This window comes from Orbicella franksi, chromosome 4 (genome assembly GCF_964199315.1).
Source record: "Orbicella franksi chromosome 4, jaOrbFran1.1, whole genome shotgun sequence".
Lineage (NCBI taxonomy): Eukaryota > Metazoa > Cnidaria > Anthozoa > Scleractinia > Merulinidae > Orbicella > Orbicella franksi.
The window spans coordinates 13,618,316-13,639,231 of NC_138148.1; the positions used below are offsets into that span (position 1 = coordinate 13,618,316).

The 20,916-nt window shown below is 37.9% G+C and overlaps 2 pseudogenes; one reads left to right on the top strand and one right to left on the bottom strand.

Annotated features, from left to right (window-relative positions):
* The first annotated feature begins 7,319 nt into the window (after positions 1-7,319).
* On the top strand, positions 7,320-8,136 carry LOC145483461 (uncharacterized; annotated as a pseudogene).
* A 484-nt stretch (positions 8,137-8,620) lies between these two features.
* On the bottom strand, positions 8,621-9,176 carry LOC145483465 (uncharacterized; annotated as a pseudogene).
* Positions 9,177-20,916: the final 11,740 nt, after the last annotated feature.

Sequence of the window (20,916 nt, forward strand, 5' to 3'; positions counted from 1 at the left end):
TTTAAGTCCATAAGCCCTTAAAAGTGTACCTATCCCCAAAATATCTTTTTCATAAAACAAATCTTTGTACCTGTTTGAAACACATTGTGCCTTTTTGCGCCTTTCTTAAACATATCTTGACTTTTTATAGGCTGAAAAAGTTTTGAAATGCTGCCATCATCTGTCACATGACTGAGCTAGTGAAATAATCAAGAAATATTAATATGTAAATACTGAAAAAATAAATGTCATATAAATAAAGAATCCACAATTTATCTGTCATAAAAGAAAACACTAAGCAGACTGAAAATCCAATTAAACCACGAGAAAGCGTTTGGCAGCCTTCCTGCAGTTGTTCTTCAGGATGTTGTTGCTTGCCTGGTGCAACATTTCTTTCCAACCAATCAATTTACCCCATCTAAACTCTGGAAATAAGATTGTGGGAAAGACAAACAAATGGGTGAAGTTTTCTTTATTTCATTAACTTTGATGCCCTAATAGAGTGTTTTAATGGCTGCTTGGAATTTTAGGCAAATAACAGCAAACAGTTTTTAAACATTACTATAAGAAAATTAACTATCCTCCTAAAAACCAATTTACACCATGCAACTTTCTTGTGTCACTTGCATCAAGCAAGTGACACAACAGCTTTGACTGTCAAGCCACAACATGTTGCAGCATTTTACAACATGTTTCAAAATGCTATGGTATATTTTGTGTTGCACATATTTGTGACAAGGCTGTGTAGCTATGATAAAGACTACACAATAAGTTGTGGTGTAAGAAAAAAATTACCATTTAAATCAGTCCCTAGCATAATCACAATTGATAATTTTTTAGGTAGCTGTCAATTTTAGTATTTTTTGATGTCGATATCTTTGCCTACAGTCTTTTGTTTGTTATGCAAAGCAGCCTTTGCAGGAACTGTTCCATAAGGAGAATTAGAGCAATATCTAAAGACCCAGTATAGCCCATTAAGCACTGCATGCTGCCATCCCTTGGCAACCATTTTTGTGATGTTGAAAATCCTGAGGGTTCTTTTGTTTGCTGCCAGAATAGAACTTGAAAACATTAGACGCCTCACACCTATGAAAACCAAAACAACAGAGGGATGTGAAGCTTAATGGCCAATAGTGAGCCTTTCACTAGGCAAGGGCAAAAATATATCCAAATAAAAATCAAAAGTACAGTTGAGCAATATGAAATGATTGCTTGTTTTTAGAAGTGTCAAAACTTAAGTAAGAATTCCAAGGAAAGTAAAAAAAACTGTTTCCCTCGATCAGACATGAAACTGTGTGTTTATTTACTTTCTTTTCAAATTGAAAGCTCTTTTTAATTTTAGCTTCCGCTGCTTCCCAAGAAATGAAAAGCAAGGAGTTGGAGCACATTTTTATCACTGAATCAAGACAGACTGTTTTTGTTTATACTGCACCAGACAAGATGCTTTTACTTTGAATTGTATTCATCATAAGAGGCTGCACTACAAATTTACTTTGTTTTACATTAGCAAGAAAGATAGATACACAGGAGCCTTTTTTAAAAGTTGGAATACCTGAGCATCTTAAATACTTCTTATTGAGTGATTGAGACAGACTATTTTGCTATCTCTTGGAATTCTTGTGGTTTCTTCCTGCATCTGAGTGGCAGAGTACACAACTTCGACAAGTTAAAATAGAATAAAACTGCTTGTGGTATTTTGACCCTCAGAGTAGATCCTCTAGTTAGACAAAACATAAGCAAATAATCCTGATCAATAAAATCCAAGTACTGCAAAACACAGCTGCGAGGATTGCTCTCGACAAGCCAATGCATTCATCTGCTACAGAGGCACTCGTACAGCTTGGCTGGGAGAACATGAAGAGAAGAAGTTTTCATCGCATGATTTTAATTTTTAAGGCCTTAAATGGTTTAATTGACTGGGATTTTAATTTTTGTAGTCTTAAAGATATTCATGGGTATAATACGAGAAGTAAAGACAACATTTGTAAGCCTCCATCCCATCGCTCCTGGGGGCAAAAGTGTTTTATTTACAATGCCATTAATGAATGGAACACTTTACCCGATGAAGTTAGGAACAGTATCAGTATTTTTAATTTTAAAAGTTGAATTAGGGGTATTTCTTAATTTTTAATTATCATTTCTTTTTACTGTTTTCTATATTTCTATTAGTACAATGGTTAAATGTTATTATTATTTTTAATCCAGTTTCTTTAGCTTTTGCAATTTTATTTTTGCAGGGCCCCACTGAAAACCACATCTATATGAAGTGGGCTCCCTGCTGAAAGATCTTTATTATTATTATTATTATTATTATTGTTATTATTGTTATTGTTGTTATTGTTATTATTGTTATTGTTATTGTTATTGCTGTTGTTGTTGTTGTTGTTGTTGTTGTTATTATTATTATTGTGCCACAGATGAACAAATGGTCCTGGGATGAAAAAATGTTGTTCTTGTTTCAACTTGATTTCAAATAAATGTTCCATTTGCCAATTCATCGGGCCTTAGTTTAAAACTAAACTTGTCTGATTTTTTTAAACAACTTCTCGTTTGAACTGTCTGCCATTACCACATTATGTTCCAGCCGAGGTGCATGGAGAGGGCCAGATTGAATGACAGTGATGTCAAAGACTCACAAGCGTAATCTTGCATGTGTGAACCAAACTAATTAAATATGCAGCACCAGATTTTGTGCTTATAGAAGTTAGTTGTCATTCTGTATAATTTATGTGTGAACACAGCTAATTAAATAGCTGTGTTCCACATAAATTAAAAACATTAAACTCATAAGTCTTTGGCATCATTTTCTCCAGTGTATGACATTTGCAGATTGTAGACTGAGATTGTAGACTTTTTAACTAAATATCACATTTCCATTTCCATTACTGATAACTAACCGTAAACAGGCTAACCTGAGTGCTATTCAGGCTAACCTGATGGATATCAAGGCTAACCAGAGTGCTCTTCACAATGTAGGCCTAAATGTAGTCCGCAGTCTGCAAATGTCATACACCACATTTTCTCCCTCGGTCTGGCTCTCTCAGTGTAACTTGACTGCAACATAATATCAGCTTGACTTTTAAAACTGAGGCCCACTCAATGGCTTGATCCATTTTTGCCATAATAAAAATTGGAATCAATCAAGTGAGAGCAAGAACAGCAGAACATTCTTTATCACAGGGACACTTTAAAGAGTTGCACCAATAATTATAAACCGAAGAACTGAGTTCAGCACAGCATGTGAAAATCTCAACCAAAAAATGTTTGACAGATGTGGTCCCTTAATGACAGACCTTGTTGAAGTCCATGGTAGGGATCCACATCTGCCAGCTCATCTACCTCCTCATCCGCCATTGGCTCGTGTCGCAGTAAAGCAATGTTGTGCAACATTGCAAAAGTGCCTACAAACATACAAACTTTTTCGGGTGCCATTCTTATTTCCGAATGCAACACATGAAAACACCTTTTCCATCGGCCAAACGTTTGCTCAATCACCACTTGTTTTGGCGTGAGCATCATTGTAGGCTACTTGCGCTGCTCTTTGTGTTGTTGTGTACGGCGTCATCAAGAATAGGCTGCAACCGTATCCACTGTCCCCAAGAAGGATGCCATCATCGAGGGAACGATTGTTTGGCAAATAAATGCAAATGTTACTTGTACGGAACACGTGACTATCATGAGTACTTCCCGGCCAGCAGGCAACAACATTGGGGAACATTCCTTCAAATTTAACAAGATTTTTGTGGAGGTTAGAGCTCACTCCGAACATACATGTATTTGGTTCGTCTCTGAATTTTCTTGTAAGACTGTTGAGCGTTTTGCATTAGCAGAAAGTCTACTCACCTTCATGGCTGCAGACACCTTGCACATTGATGGAATGAAAACCTTTCCTGTTGACATAATTATTTTCGTGCTGTGAGGGCGCTTGTAATCTGACACGGGTTCCGTCAACACTTCCGATTACACAAGGAAATCTGCTGCGAAGGTAAAATTCGTTTTTAATTGTGGCACATTCGCTATTCATCGAACGCCACTTAATAAAGCGAGGCTGTTTCACGATTAAAGCCTGAGACACATCAGTAATTACTCTGGAAACGGTGGACTTATCCACACCAAAGGTGTTGTCTATAACTTGTAGGAAACTTCCACTGGCGTAAAACCTGAGGGAAATGAAAACTTGATGGAGCGGCCGTAAGGCATGATTTCATCGAGTGTTGCGACTGATATCACTGCCAACAAGATTGGTAATAAATAAAATAGACTCTCGTAGAAAGCGGTAACGAGCACGATTTCACACTGAGTTCTGGTTCTAAATCTCCTTTCTCGTCGCCTTCTGCGTAAATCGCAAAACAACAAGTCCGCCATCTTTATTCCTGATTTAACCGGAGTTTAACAATTTAACCCTGCTTGCTCAGTGGGTTAAATTTAACCCACTGTTTAACCGCAGGCTAGTGTTAACCTTCCGTTGAACAACGCAACTAACCTGGACTTAAAATTTAACCGAAGGTTAGGCCGATTTTAACCTTGGGTTTAGACTTAACTCTCTTTTCAACAAACGGGCCCTTAAGTGGAACAAAGGCCAACGTTCGTCACGGCCAGTTACGGGCAGCACAGGAGTCAATGGGTTAAGGGAGTTTTTCTTTTAGGATCTGTCAGGAGCCCGTAAGGTGTGAAACAACAGAGGGTTCTTCTGAATTTATCAGGTATCAGATGCTGCAATACAGCAAAATGGCTGCACAGTCTTCTTTGCAAGGCCTCAATCAACAAAAGTGTGTCAGGTTTTTCAATATTCTGATTGATTGTCTAGATATCCGAATCTAAAGTTGGAGTAGCTAAAAAGAGGCGAGATATATTGCATAAATGGATGCCATGGGAAAAATACATTACATATCAAAATTTCCCAACATACTTTGGTTTGTCATATCCCTGGAATGTTCTGCCAAAATTTCACAAATATCCGTCAAATCTGCTCACCTTGTACAGAGTTGTTGTGGAGTTTTCACCTCAGAGCGCCATTTGTGACCGTGAATGGGAAAACGTACCTTAATGTTTATCCGTTAAACGGTCGCTAATGGACGGATAGCTAACGGATAGTTAACGACCTTTACAGCATTCTAATGTTTTGTCCTAAAGTTCTAACAGTTATCTAATTATGCCTAATGGATGATCAAAGCGTTCTAATGCTCTCTCCTAACATTCTAACGGCTAACTATGTATACCTAACGGATGAAGAACACGTTCTAACGGTTGCACAATTTGTTCTAATGGATGACTGAAGCCGTTTAACAGTTGTCTAACGGTCTACAACTAAGGATGTTTAACAGTTTACATCTAAGAGCTTTTAACGAATGAACAGTGTAGCTTTCAGTCCAATGTTATAAACACATAATCATGCCAATCCATTATCAGTCTTACACTCACGATTTCTAAAAAGATGTATCACAAAGTGCCGATTTCATCAGTTCTCAATGAGACACACATTAAAAGAACTATTTCTATGGTGAGCATTGAAAGCAAAACTCAGTGATATAAACTATCACTTCCTCATCGAGACAGAAACTCAGAATTTGAGTCCTTTATCATCGTGTGGGACGCGAAACGTCACTAAACCCGCATGTAAACAATTTTAAAACTCGCCATTCAAGCAGGGTGAACATTTTTTATTGTTTTGCTCAAATGGATTTGTCACTTGAACTTATTTTTACACAATGATTTTGTATAGAATTTTTTAAAAGTAACTGTTTCATCTTATCTAGCTGTGGATTCGTGAAAGATTACGCTTTCTTGACAGAGCATGTGAAAAGTGGTACCTTTCAAAGTCCGAAGCTAGTCTTGAAGCGACAGGCATTTTGTTGGCACTGGTTTCATCAGATAAAGTTGTTTTTGTCACATACATGTAGTTAAATTGGTTTCATCTGATTCAGAGTCAGACAACAGTCTATCAAAATATTTATCAAGCTTTCCGCCGGAATATGGCCGTTTCTCACACCTTGGAAGATGTAAACAACTTTATGCAAATTTTTGAACCAGCACTTTGTGAATTGGCACACGAGCACAAGTTCTTGACACGTGATCAGTGTTCACAAAAAATCTTTATTCATCGCATGGCCATTTTGGTTGAGTTTTCTCCATGTTTGTTTCGTCCGTTTATGGCATTTGTAAGGTATTTTTAAACTTTCCTTTGCTCACCAATTACAGTAACAAATTACAAGCTCCCAAACCAACTGGACTTTGCAGAATAAATAAAACAATTCATATAATGACAAGCGTTGTTATGATTTTACATGTCGTTTCTGTTCTCGAAAGCGGCAAATGTGTTTTGTTTTGGATCATGTATAATAATTATAGTATGAAGGCTTTATTGAACTTCATTCAAGTTGTATTTATCAATCATCAAAAAATAATAATTGCAAAACTTCTTGTCAAGAGATAGCTATCTCTCATGATTGTTTTGAACTAAATGGAAGCCAAGAGCTGCTCTTGTTTCACACTACGTACCACTTTCTACTTCAACGCGTGTCATGCCATTCTAATGGAACCGTTACCTATTTTACGTATGCTAGTTTATTCTAACGGCTCCTAACGATTTCACTAGCCGTGCTAACAGATACAGAGTTTTTGCTAACGGTTATGCTGTCCAATCTAACAGTCTAATGTTAACGGCTAATGGATACATGTCTCTTGCTAACGGTTGCACTCTCCGTTCTAACGGCTTGATGCTAACATCTAACGGTTGGGCTCACGCCTGTAACGTTTTTAAGAGAACTTTCTAACGGATGACTAACGGATGCTTAACGCTTTTGCCCATCTAACAGATAAGCGTTAAGCTATGTTTTCCCGTGCACTGTCACATTTTGCGAGCGGCATGCACTTGTCCGGCTGGACTTGGTTTATCCAGAAAAGGTAAATGTAACCACGTTGGAGGAGTGTTGTTTGCAATTGAAGATTTTATGAGAAGGGGATTACAGAAACATGCCGAGCCTTTATCATGTACATTGCGGCTGTCTGTGTGGGTTGTACCCCGCAACCAAAGTGTTGCAGCTAAACCTCTCGACCAAGTGCTAATCAGAAAGATACGATTTGGTAAGAAAAATATTTGTCTTCAGTCAAAGGTTATAAAATTTGATCCAAGATCACCAAATCAGCGAACAAGAGAGAAAAACAGTTTCAAGATTTTAAGTGAAAGTCTTGAAAATTGTCTCCCTGCCACTTCATTTTTTTTGTTCCCTGACATCAAGTCAACCTGTCTACAGGAGTGAGACTCTGAAGAGACAAACAAGGCACCAGAGTCTGTGCCTTTTACAGACAGTTACGATATTGCTACGGAGGACTTTAAATCTATGATTGATTCCTATGTTTCCAGCTTAACAATCACCAAAGAAGAGATAGATGAAATGGAGAGAACAACTCGAGGACAAAACAAAAACAATCTTTCGTTTGTAAAGAGGAAATCTCTTTTGACAGCTTCAAACTTTGGAAAAGCATCTAAGAACAAAGTGGAACCTTCAAATAAGTTGAAATCAATCCTTTACTCGAATTTTACAACAGATGCTACTCAATAAGGCATCGAAAGTGAAGCAAAGGCAGTGAACCTTTATATGAGGGAAATGAAAAAGGATGGCATTGATGTTACTGTTGAGGAAATTGGGCTACTGGTGTCCAAGGACAAGCCATGCCTGGGGGCAAGCATAGACAGGATTGTAACCATTAAGGATACACACGAAAAAATGGGAAATGGAAATTAAATCTCCTTTAAGCAAAGCAGGCATGACTATTGAAGAAGCCTACCAAAACAAAACTTTCTTTCTGGAGAAACTTGCCGATGGAACTGTAAGGTTAAAACGAAATCATGATTATTATGTACAAATTCAAGGGCAGCTCTACTGTTCTAACCTGGATCTTATAGGGATCATTCTTATAGTATACTTTGGAGAGAGTAGACCACTATTTGTGGAGAAAATTTACTTGGACAACTCTTGGATCAGTGACTCCCTGCCAAAGATAGATTTCTTTTACAGATGTGCTCTTTTCCCTGAGCTCATTACCAGACGAGTGCAGCGGGGTAAGATCCTATACCTGCACAGAGGTTGGTTGCCATATGGCCAATATTGCTGCACAAGTGTTGGTTTGAAAATGCGATTTCAAAGGCAATTGTAAACAATTGGTGTGTAGTAAATTTACATTATTAATTACTACAGCCATTATTTTTCCTTTCATGTAACAGTGCTAAGAATGTATCCATAAGAACCTTGAAGACACAAGCAAATCACCTTGCAGGATGAATTTGCACTTCTATTGAGTGAAGTTTGAACTGACAATACTTGAAATGTCAGCTGGGTGTTACGTTAGTTACAGTCAAAAACTTTATAAAACAGACTTATTTTGCCATGGGTATATAGTGTTGGGAGAGTACCAATACTCCTTTCCACTTGAAATAACAGAACCCCAAGTTAAGCAACAATAGCTAAGAGCCCAAACCACAAAACTTAACTTCAAGAAGCCACACTAGCAATTATCTTGTTTCTTGAAATTTGTGTTTCTTGCTTTATCTCCCATCTGATTGTCTAGGGGTTGCAAAATGATAAACATGCCAGAAATCATTTCAGGCATGTAAACAAACTAAAGTTAATAAAAAAGGAATTCAGGGTTTTGGTTTTGCAGGAGGTAGCAATGGAGGAAGAGAATTTGTCAATAGTCCACATACTGTGGCTATTTGCGTTGCATAGGGGCTTAAAGTGTTGGGTAAGTTACCATCCAAAATATGGTAAGTCTTTATCCTACCAATTGCCCTCTCCACATGTATTCACACAGAGGCGATAGTCATAGTTTCCTCTGTCTCTGATGCAGTCAGTTGATCTCGTCCGGCTAAAAAGGGGGCATATTAACCATGACACCATCAGGCACAATGTCCTTTATCTCGAAGCCACGGTCAACCATAACATTGTCACCACTACTCAATAAATCTAGAACTCCACTTTCTCTTGTTATCTGTTTATCTGACACCCGCCCCCACCCCAGAGGTCTGAAAGGACTTGGCCATTTGGAGTTACTCCCACCAGTTGCTTCAAAGTATTGTGGTGCTTGAAGTCTGACCAAGTTTCAGACTGCGCAAGCATGGCTGAGGGACGCTGAATAAATATCTCTGTACAGTCCAAAATTATTCTAGTTGTTGCAAACTTGGCAAACTCATCTGACATGTTTTTGCGTGCCAACTCTTGTGATGGAAAAGGGAAAAGGTCTTTGAGTTCAAATTACAACAAATTGATCCAGGTTATACATATTCTGAACACAAGACTTGTACTAACACCAAACCTGTCTGCAAGGTCCTGCACAAATAATCCAGCCTTCAGTCGCATCAACACTAAAACAAATTCATCAAGAAATGTTAATTTCCTGGAGGGTCCAGGCTTATTTTTATTTTCATCCTCTTGACAAGGCTGCCTCTCTCAATAAGTGTTCTCCTTTCCAGTACTGCATTTTCGCTCATTTTCGCTCAAGATACTTGAAAAAACTTATCAGTGCTTCATAGCAAGGAAACCCAGTGTAAAATAGGATGGCTGAATTATCACCCTTGATTTTATCTAAGGAAAATTGACACCCCAGCATAATTTCACCCTCTTTTTCCATCTCCGCCAACTTTTCTTCACAACCAGCTAACTTTAGTTCCAGTAATGTAATCTGCCTCTGTAGTTGTTCAACAACATTAGCTTTAGAGGCTTTGGTTGGATCCAGATCATTAGCTAATGAATTTGAACATTGACTGCTGCTGACTGTGGAAACTGTTATAGGTGGTGCTGGTATGATTATTGAGTCCACAGTGACTTCCATGGAGTTGCAACATCCATTTCCTGAGCTAAAACTAATTTATTCTTGGTTCGCCTTAGAGGAGCTTTTCCAGACTTTTTTGGCACGCTCCATGAAAACTGGGATGGCTCAGCACCTTAAAAAAACAAGGCAATAAAAATCAAAATAACTACATGACCATGATAAATGAACATGTTGTGGTGCTAATGGTTGTTTTGATAAAGTTATGAAAAATACCAAACTCTAATGTCAGTTAAACTGTTTTTTATCTCAGTACATTTATATGACACTGATGAATAAGGTACAATGACGCACAACAGTAATCCACTGGTATCCAAATATTGTATTGGGGTAACAACTATGATATTTTCCTTCCATGTGAAAAGCCAGCCAACAGTCAAAAGCTATATAATGTTACAATTTTAAATGCTTTATGTACAAAGGAACAAATAAAAATTTAGCATAATGCAGCTGTCATGAAATATTTGCCATGATGTTTTGGTATCTGTTTTTGCATTTCACATACCTTTCTTTAAGTCCCAGCGGCCTGACAATTTTCTTATAATATCTTCTTGTCTAAACTGTTCACTACAAACAACAGTTGCAGCAGTTACATTGAAGTCGGACTGGGCTCGAGCCGGGAAACATGGCGGACACGACACGAAAGAGCTCCTAGAATCTTTTAACCTGGTAGCCACAGTAATGGTTGTTATATCTTAAATGCGACAAAATGCCTAACGATCAAGCTAATAGAAATGACGTGAAGGAGAAAGGGAGGAAAAGAACTCGAGAGGGAGGCTCCCAAACTGACGAAGAAGACTGCAGGCAGCCATGTGGACAATGCAGCGATGCAACGAACTCAAGACTCAGCAGCATTGAAGAGAAGCTCAACTTGCTCTTAAGTGTCCTTCCCGAGTTGGAAAACTATAAGTCCAGAATCAATCAACTCGAAGAAGAAAATAAATCCCTACAAACAAGCCTGCAATATGCTCAAGCAGAAATCGAAGATCTAAAAACCAAGGCAAATGACGCAGAGTCTCAGCAACAAAAGATCAACGCCGATCAAGAGCGAATAAATAAAGAACTCAAGGAATTACAAAGACGGCATATCAAACTGGAATGCCATAGTCGCAGAGACAACTTAAAATTCTTTGGAGTGAAGGAGGGAGAACGTGAATCTAACAGCGATACCGAGACTGCTTTACGGGAATTTATGCGCACGAAGCTGAAAATTCCACCCAACGATGTAAAGGAAATACACTTTGACAGAGTTCATAGGATTTCTACGCATACACGCGACGGCCGAAACTCAGGACCCCGTCCAATTATAGTCAGACTCTCCGCTTATCAAGACAAGAACTTCATAAAGTCGTTCATCAAAAACCTTCCTAAGGGCACCAACATTGGAATATCCGACGACTTTCCAAAAGAAGTGGATGAGATAAGAAGGAAGTTATACCCCGTTCTCAAGGCTGCCAAACGTGAAAAGAAAGAAGCGTACTTTAAGGTAGAAAAACTTTTTATCAACGGCTCACTCTACCGAGGACCGGAAACAGCTCTTTTCCCTCTGTACGGATGTTTAATGAACGGTTAGTTTTAAATATGTTTAATTGACTTTCTTGCTCCGCCGTACAACTCAACCATTGCTAAATTGCTGCCACTAGTACCCCAATTTTAACCCAGTCAGTAAACGCCGTACAAAAGCATAGGTAAGTCTGAAGTAGTGAGTAGTTTGTGTTGTGTGTGTAGTTGTATTTCTGTTGTAAGTATGTTGAAATGTATTTATCTATCTAACTTCAACTCGGTCAACAAAAGAAAATTAATTCTAAGTTATGATATCTCGCCGCACAGTGAGAACTATAGTATAAACAAGTGCTTAATTTTTTCTCTGGAATATTGTGACTTCGCCTTCTGCAGAGAATCTAAATGTATAAAATTATATCGCTAAATGTAAGAGGGTTAAACGGCTCGAGAAAGCGAAGACAAGTTTTTCGTTGGCTACATCAACAAAAAGCAGATATAATTTTTTTGCAAGAAACTTATTCCTCGCTCGATACTATCGGAAGATGGGAGACGGAATGGGGAGGCAAAATCGTATCTAGCCACGGTTCGTCTCATAGCAGAGGAGTTATGATTCTTTTTAAACCACGGCTTGACATAAACATTGAAAAAATTGCCTCAGATGATCACGGGAGATATATTTTAGCAGAGATTGTTATTGATAATACTAAAGTTGTACTGGTTAATGTTTATGCACCAAACGATCCAAACCAACAGGTTGTATTCCTAAGGGGGCTTTCAAATAATATCCTCGGTAAATATGGAAATGAAAATCTTGTGTTGGGGGGCGATTTTAATTGCGTAATCGGCACTTTAGACAAAAGAGGTGGCAAACCTGTTGACATTAGAAAAGCATCGACTATTGAACTCAAGGCTTTGATTAAAACGCATAATCTGCTCGATACCTGGCGCTACAAAAACCCGGGCTCATTTGGCCCTACGTGGGCGAACCCCTCGATGAAAATACAATGTAGACTAGATCACCTCTTCATTTCAAATCAACTGAGTAATCGAATTTGCGAGAGCAAAATAATTCCAAATATTTATTCTGACCACTCTGCAGTCCTGCTCTCTATATCTTTCACCGAACACGAACCCCCTCGTGGGCCAGGCTTCTGGAAATTTAACAACTCGTTGTTGTCGGACACGAAATATGTAGAATTATTGAATTTCTTAATTCCAGAGTTCGCCAAAAAGCATCAGAGAACTGAGGACAAGGGTTTGTTCTGGGAAATGATTAAAATGGAAATCAGAGCATTCACAATAAAATTTTCGAAAAAAAAAGCAAAAAGCAAGCGTGACGAAGAGTCTGCCCTTTTGTCGGAGATGATCAGGCTGCAGTGCAAGCTCCAGACAGCGTACAGCGATTCCCTAAGGAGCGAAATAGAAAGAGTAAAAACCAAGCTTTCAAAAATAGCAAGCGTTAAGACGCGTGGCATGATTATACGAAGCAGAGCGCGGTGGTATGAACATGGCGAGAAAAACAGTAAGTATTTCTGCAATTTAGAAAAAACAAACCAAAGGAAAAAACATATAACGGCCTTAAAAGTCAATGATCACGCAAAATTAACCGACCCGAGGGAGATTCTTGAAGAGGAAGAGCGCTTTTTTAAACAGATATATACATCAAAAAACACGAATCCGAACGGCTCGGAGTTTATCGAATTCTTTAATACGGAAAATGTATTGTCAGAAGAAACTGCAAAAATTTGCGAAGGCATTATGTCTATCGATGAATGTAAACGAGCGCTTATGAAGATGGAAAGCAATAAAACACCAGGTACAGATGGCCTCACTTCAGAGTTCTATCGCTTTTTTTGGAACGCTGTTGGTAAATTCATGGTGGAAAGTTTTAATTATGCATTTCAACACGGATCACTTTCTATCTCTCAACGACAAGGTATTATCTCTTTAATCCCAAAAAAGAACAAGAACGCGGAATATTTAACAAATTGGAGACCAGTTTCGCTACTTAATGTTGACTACAAAATTGCGACCAAAACTATCGCTCTTCGCTTGGAAAAGATCTTGCCAAGCGTAATACATCCTTGTCAGTCCGGCTACGTAAAAAGTAGATTCATTGGAGAAAGTATCAGACTAATAGCAGACACAATGGACTTCACTAAAATTAAAAATATACCAGGTATAGCTGTTTTCTTAGATTTCGAGAAAGCTTTTGATTCAATTGAATGGAATTTTATCCAAAAATGCCTTGAATCTTTCAACTTTGGACCAAATCTCCGGCAATGGGTCAGCGTGTTCTATAAAGACATCTCTAGTTGTGTCATTAACAATGGTGTTGCCTCTAAACACTTCTACTTAGAACGCGGTGTCCGTCAGGGTTGTCCCCTTTCAGGCATACTCTTTGTTATCGCTATGGAGCTTCTTGCCCAAAGTATAAAACGGTCAAAAGACATCAAGGGCATACATATCCAGGGAAATGAAGAGGTCAAGCTCACACAGTATGCTGACGACACAACTGCCCTTCTTGCTGATGTCCAGTCAGTTTCTAATTTATTTTACTTACTCTCACTGTTTGAAAAATGCTCTGGCCTAAAAATAAATCAGGCAAAATCAGAAATGCTATGGCTTGGCTCCATGCGCCATAGGAAAGACGCAATTTGCAACCTCCAAATCAGCGATGATCCCGTTTACGCGCTCGGTGTGCATTTTACCTATAATATTGAATTGTCTCATAAGAAAAATTTCTTTGAAAAATTAGGATCCCTAAAGAAAACCTTAAGTGTCTGGTCCCGAAGAGACTTATCTATATACGGTAGAATAAATATTGTTAAAACGTTGGCCCTCTCCAAACTTGTATTCATCTCCAGTGTTATGGAGACTCCAAAAAACTTTGCAACAGAGGTCAATAAAATAGTGTTCGATTTTATCTGGAAGCAAAAACCCGCCAAAATAAAAAAGACAACCCTCATCAAGAAGAAATCGGATGGCGGTCTTGGCATGAAAGATTTTGTACTTTTCGATAAGGCTTTGAAACTAACTTGGGTAAAACGGCTGTGCTCAGACTCAGATGCACCGTGGAAGTATATTCCAAAATCGTTTCTCTCTACTGTCGGCGGTACTGAGATCTTTCAATGTAATTATGACTACAACTTTCTTGATCTTAATGGCCATCTTCCTGAATTTTACAAACAAATTATTCATCATTGGCAAGAAATCGTGTCTACGACACCTCACAGCAAGACCGAGATACTGTCTCAGACAATCTGGAACAACAAATTCATTACGATTGACAAAAAAATGGTATATCTACCTCATTGGCACCGAGCAGGTATAAAGCAAATTTCAGACCTTTTTGACGAGCGTGAAAATTGCTTCCTGCCTTTCCTTTCCTTGTGCAATAAATACATGCTAAATTGCAACTTTTTACAATATTATAGTCTTTTATCTGCGATCCCTCAAAGTTGGAAGAAGCTCCTTCGCGTTAATTCTGGCGATTCTACTACACCTCCGCCGCCAATCTGTAATATAACGTGCAAGATGTTATACGACAAACTGTTAACCTTAGAAAATCTTCAACCTCCCACTTCAGAAAAAAAACTCTTATCATACGGCATCGCAAAAGAGAATCTAAATAAAATTTATCTTCTGCCTTTCACAGCCACAAAAGAAGTTAAATTGGCAATGTTTCAGCACAAAATTATACACAACATTTTAGCCACGAACAGTATATTATACAAAATGAACAAGGTTGCCTCCCCATTCTGCCCTTTCTGTCCCTCTGATAGTCAAAACATACGTCATTTGTTTATTAGCTGTCCGCAAGCGTCTTCCTTTTGGTATAAGTTCCAAAGTTGGTATTCTACTGTAAGTAACGCGAGTTTACTTCTCTCCGAGCCAGAGGTATTATTTGGAATTACTCGTCCTTGTACTCACCGTTTGACCCTCAACCACCTCATAATACTAGGCAAATATTTTCTTTATATCAACGCTCTAAATAATACTATGTTCGTTTTCAGCGACTTCATCTCATTAGTGCAGGATAAAATCGAGATAGAAAAATATATTGCTGCAACGTCGAATGGCGAAAGGGAATTTCAACAGAAGTGGAAATTCCTTCTCACCATTTAAGGCGTTTCCCGTAGTAATTAGTTGCAAGGTCTTTGTTTCTCTTTTTTTTGTTTGTTTTGTTGTTGTTGTTGTTTTTTGTATAATTAAGTAATTACATTGTCATAATAAGCAATCAATGTGTATTGTAAGTAAGTAACGTAATGCCAAGTATTGTAAATAGGTGTTTTTTTTTTATGTATTGTAAGTGACGTTTGTAAGACGGTAAAAGCATTAGAAATAATAATAATAATAATAATAATGATGATGATGATGATAACAATAATGTAGTGTATTGTAAGTAGGTTAGTTATTGTTGTGAGTAGAGTAAGGCAATGTAAGTAATTGTGTGTTTAGCAATAAAAAATTAAAAATTAAAAAAAAAAAAAAAAAAAAAAAAAAAAAGTTACATTGAAGTCATCCTTTCCATGTTGCCACTTTTTTAGGTTACACCAGCGATTTCTGGTCTTGGGGTCAGTTGGAAAACTGAAAAAATGGTAACCAGCAGTAAGCCCTTTGTCATTGTAATAGCAGTTGTGACAGCCGTAAACGGCACACTGTTTCCCTCTTTTCTTCAAAGGCGACGGAGGAGTATCTTGGTGGGCATTACTGCTGCTCATTATCGAAAAGTATCGTGAAAAAAACAGGACAAAAGCGAAGAAAAAGCAAAGATGAGTGCACATTGTCTGTTGAACACACACCAGATACGAAATGCGACTCAACGCGAGCCTCGACATAATGTTTGCGTGATTACTATTCCAAGATGGTGCCGGGAACTGTAAAAAGGACTATCATGAAAGCGGGATGGAAATGGATTTTCTCTTTAAACCTTGGGTCGAAGTATCGGAACAGATGAAACAAAACTGGACATTTTGCAATCTAAGAATCAAAGAGAACAAAAAAAGCACATCCAAGTGACATGTATGTAGAAGTTATTTCTTGTTTCCATTCTACTTTATGCCTGAAAACCTAAGTTAAGGGAACTTTTGCGTTGAATCTTCTTCTGCCACATTTTTTCGATATTGGGAGAAAGCGATAAATTGTAGCTCAGAAAATATATGAAAGAAATGTCTCAAGTGCTTCTTTTCACCACATTTATACTGAATATTGATAAGAAAATACTTAGGTATATATTTCATGTTGATTTCAGGTTAGTTTGACAGAAAAATGACTTTTGTGTTTTAGTAGATGTTCATGAAATGGCCAATAGTATGCCAGCACATATGTAAATAGTACAGCACATACTATGTAAATAGTATGCCAGCACACAGAAAACATTAAGGTCCCCAGCATTTTATGGCTGTTTTGAAAGCTTTAGTGATTGCTCTCACTATCCATGTTAGAATGTGTATTTGCTGTTTCCCAGTGCAGATATTTGCCATCAATTAAAGAATATTCACAACACTATGGAACATGCACCTTACTTAAGATAAAAAAATTGCAATTCTACCCACTGGCAATATTGAAATGGACAAAAAAAGACATTTTTTTCCATTTCTGTATATGATAGTCGATTGGATTTTAGTAATTGTGGGAATTGTTCCAAACATCACATTGATGATACTCTATTCTCTGCAAAAGCAACAAAAAACTGTTGAATGTAGCACAATAAGGTACCTCAGAGATGTGTGGTCAGTTACAACACCACAAGGTGGAAAGAAGACCTTGGAAGTAGAATAGGTCAGGTATCCTACAGCCCTGCAACCAAATGACAAGGACTGTTGTTTGTGTGTCATGAAATTCTTTGAACAGTTCCTTGACTGTTAACACAGACTCACAGTGGTCTTCATTGGATCCAAACTTCTCCCACCAAGACATTCACTTCCTTTGTCAAAAAGTTTAAAATACAATAACAGATGGTTTTGAATTATGAATTTGTATTTTAATAGGAAAGATTTAAAAGTGAAATTACGGGATGAGCATGTTCCTGAGAATAACACTGGTGAAATGGAGACTATTTATTGAAATAATAACTGAAAAATCAGAGAGCGTTGAGAAATTGCAACAGATGTTAGCACAATCAAAAATTTACAATATAATGACTGGCTGGACAGACAAACCAGAGCTGTGATTGCAGAATTATGTGTTCAACCCTTCAGTAAACACTTGGGCACTGGAACATATTTCTGAAAAGTTGAGGCATCAGGATACAGGGCAACGTTCAAGACAACTGATACATCTCTTTGCACTCCACTGAACCAGCTGCTCAGCAGTTTCAATTGATCTGTGTTGTTATTTATCATGATTGTATTGTTGTATCTTGGACGAGGGGGTAACAAGCTTACACAAATTGCATTTTCAATATTTAAATCCTCCTTGTCTCAGTGGTACCCGTGGTTATGTATATGGTACAATTGAGATTGGCAATCAGGAAATTACAAGAAATCATGTACAGGAATGCAAGTTTCCAAGAAGCTATCCTTCAGTCTTATCCATAGTCAGCTCTTTAAATTTCATGCATTCAGTAATGATCACAAAAAATTGTAGTAAAAATTTGCATTAACAACCAGAATCTGGAACTAACTCACCGGCAGAATGTAGCTCACTAATGTTTTAACGCCTTTTAACCAGCCACCCTTGCGGTTTTGGGCACCCGTTTTTTGCATGTTTATAAACAGTCATTTGGTGTAACAGCTCAAATAGAAATGGACCTTTATGGATTAGAGACTAATAAATGCTTACCCCTATAATTAATACAAGCTTTCCACCATACTTTCCACCAGGCAATCTGTATGCAAATAGTTATTTAACACGTCAAATATAAATCCCTTCTAAACTAAATGTTTGTTCTCTCTACATTTAATCAACAGAGCTGTTTTGTTTGTTTGTAGGCACCATTATGCTATGATTATGTCTGCCACTCACAAAAAATTCACCGGTAATCTGCAAAGATGTGACTAGACTCTCACAGCCAAACGGGTGAAAGGATTGGAAATGGTGTGTGACACCATTTTAACAGCCATGTGGACAGTTGTTCAAGGAGCACTGCAATCCATATATATCATCTCTCCATGAGGTATAATGAATTTTTGTCCCCTTTTAAAAACTTTGGTTAATAGTTGCACGATAGTGTGTATATAATTTTGTGGTCTGTTTAAAAAAAATGGCTATTGTAATTCCAGTTTTCTGTGTAAAAAAGAAAGACAATAAAAACAATATGAATAAAAATTCACTTGTTTCTCCAATAGAAAAAGCTACAGGAGTATGATGCTTCAACAAATCAATTTGCTACATTTTTATGTTTGTTCCACATGAATAAAGGAACCCCATATTCATCCATTCGGATATCGAATGCAATACAGATTACCAACTACTCTTCAGGTTTTCTACGTTCTTTTTACTGGGCCAGTCTCACCGTCGGATATTTATGTACTCGTCCTCTACCGCTTATGCTGCTAACAACAAGAGCAAAAAAGAAAACACTATTCACGGGTATTCGCATGGAATTGCGGGCTTTACTGAACAGCGGACTGCCTTCACGCATGCACAAAGTGCCAACTTGCAAAGTCAAAATTTTGATTTACGTGTAGAATGCATGCTACAAGTTCCTTATCCACGAACCTAAAAACTGATCTGGTGAGCCTTCTTTTTTAATGCAAAAAACTATTCAACAGCAAAAGCGGAATGCATGTGCAAAATTGTTAAAAAAAACTGGAGTGGAATTTTCCAACTTGGAAATTTTCAATTTTTTTGTCATTTAAGCAAAATCTAGTACACAGAATCCATTTCTTCCTCTGTGTGTAATAAAAAGGTTTTTGTAAAAAAGTATGGGGTCACTGACTTAGTTTTCAAGATAGATGCAATTCATGGTAAAAAGTGGGTAAGTTTGTTGCTATGCAAAACACAATGGTTGGGGTCACATTAGGAACTTAACTATAGCAAAGGGATTTTACCATGGTAAAAGTAAGTGAACAAAAGTTGACTATAGTAAACTGTGCTTGTTGACTTAAACATTTCCCCAATGGCTCGTTGTCCAAAGTGCGTCAATCAAATTGCAACTTGATGAGAAAAAGAAATAACCTCAGACATTCCATTTTTTACTTGCGTGACATTCGTCTGGGTAAAGAAATCTTCTGTATCCACCTCATGCCAAGGATCCTGAATGCACGGTCCTTACGACTGTTATTCTTCTTGTAATCATTGCTATCCAGAAAGCTCAGAGGTTCAGATTTATCGCCCTGAACATGTATTTTCTTCAGAAGAGAAGGCAACATGACTTAATCACTGCTCTCTTCGCAAGAAGAATTAGAAGACTAAGACATGCTTCTTTGCTGCGATAATGAGTGGCATTAGTATATCCCAGACCATAGGGTTGGTTTGAAGAGATATACTAGAATCCAGTCTTCTCTGCCTTGTGGAAAAATGATATCTGTGTTACAAAGGAGAAATTTGATTACATTTGCCAGCTGATAGGACCAGACCCTTCAAGGCAAAATACTCGCTTCCGAAAGGCTGTTGCTTTGAACAAACTGGACAAGTTCACAGATGGATCTACTGCTCAATGCAAGTCACGGCATTGTATTGGAGATCTTTCAGACAAGATACTTAAAAACCTCTCATGCCAAAGGAGAGCAGGATCCTGGAGTTAATGTCCAGCAAAAGGTGAGCCAGACAGTAAAAAACAGCAGTAATCAAGAATGCCAAGGACAACCAAATTTCTTACTGACAACTTTACCACTCCATCAGCTTCTTCAATCGCTTTACAAACTAAAAAAGTGACTATAGCTTGAATACTACCTTTTTGAAAGTTACAAGCAACAGCTTGGAAAAACTTGAAGAGGAAACCACAAAAGACTATGGCTGCACCTTTCCAAGAGGAACAGCTTGGCTGAGAGGCAACTTTTTTCAAAACAGGAAAATGAGGAAGAGAAATAGCATTTAGTCCCTATGGATGTCAATGAAGAAATAACTGGCACTTCGTAGATCCAGATACCCTTTAACCCATCGACTCCAGGAGCTTTTTGCCTGAATCGCATTTTTTGGACATTTTGGAGATTTTCAGCTTGGATATGAGCCAAATTAGCTCCAATCAACCCAAAAAGGCATTAGCAAATATGACAGCATGCCTTTCTTTTCACCAGCATCTCATGTTACAAGAATTTGGCTCGGGTGTGCACAGTAATCAAAATTTCGAGATAGCTTTTGGTCGTGAAAGTGATCTATGTCTTCAGGCTTTTCATTTTTTTAAATTTTTTTTTCCCTTTCATTTTTCTCCTTTTCTTATCTTTTTGCTGCAGTGATTGACCTTCTAGCAGTTCTAGCAGTTCAAAAATGTCTGAAAAAGCATCATTGAGACAGGGAATTTTTACCATGGGGTAGCCAAGTGTAGTCACCAAAAATTTTGCTCCTCCAAGTTTTTCACGCAAATTTCTGAGCATTTTCGTGCATATTCCAGGCTCCATTGAGCTGATCACTTTGACCTGGGTATCATCGGAAAGATCTTTTTGTCCTGCAGAACTTGAGCATAGATATGCCAATTTTGGTCAAAGGTGATGACATCAGAAG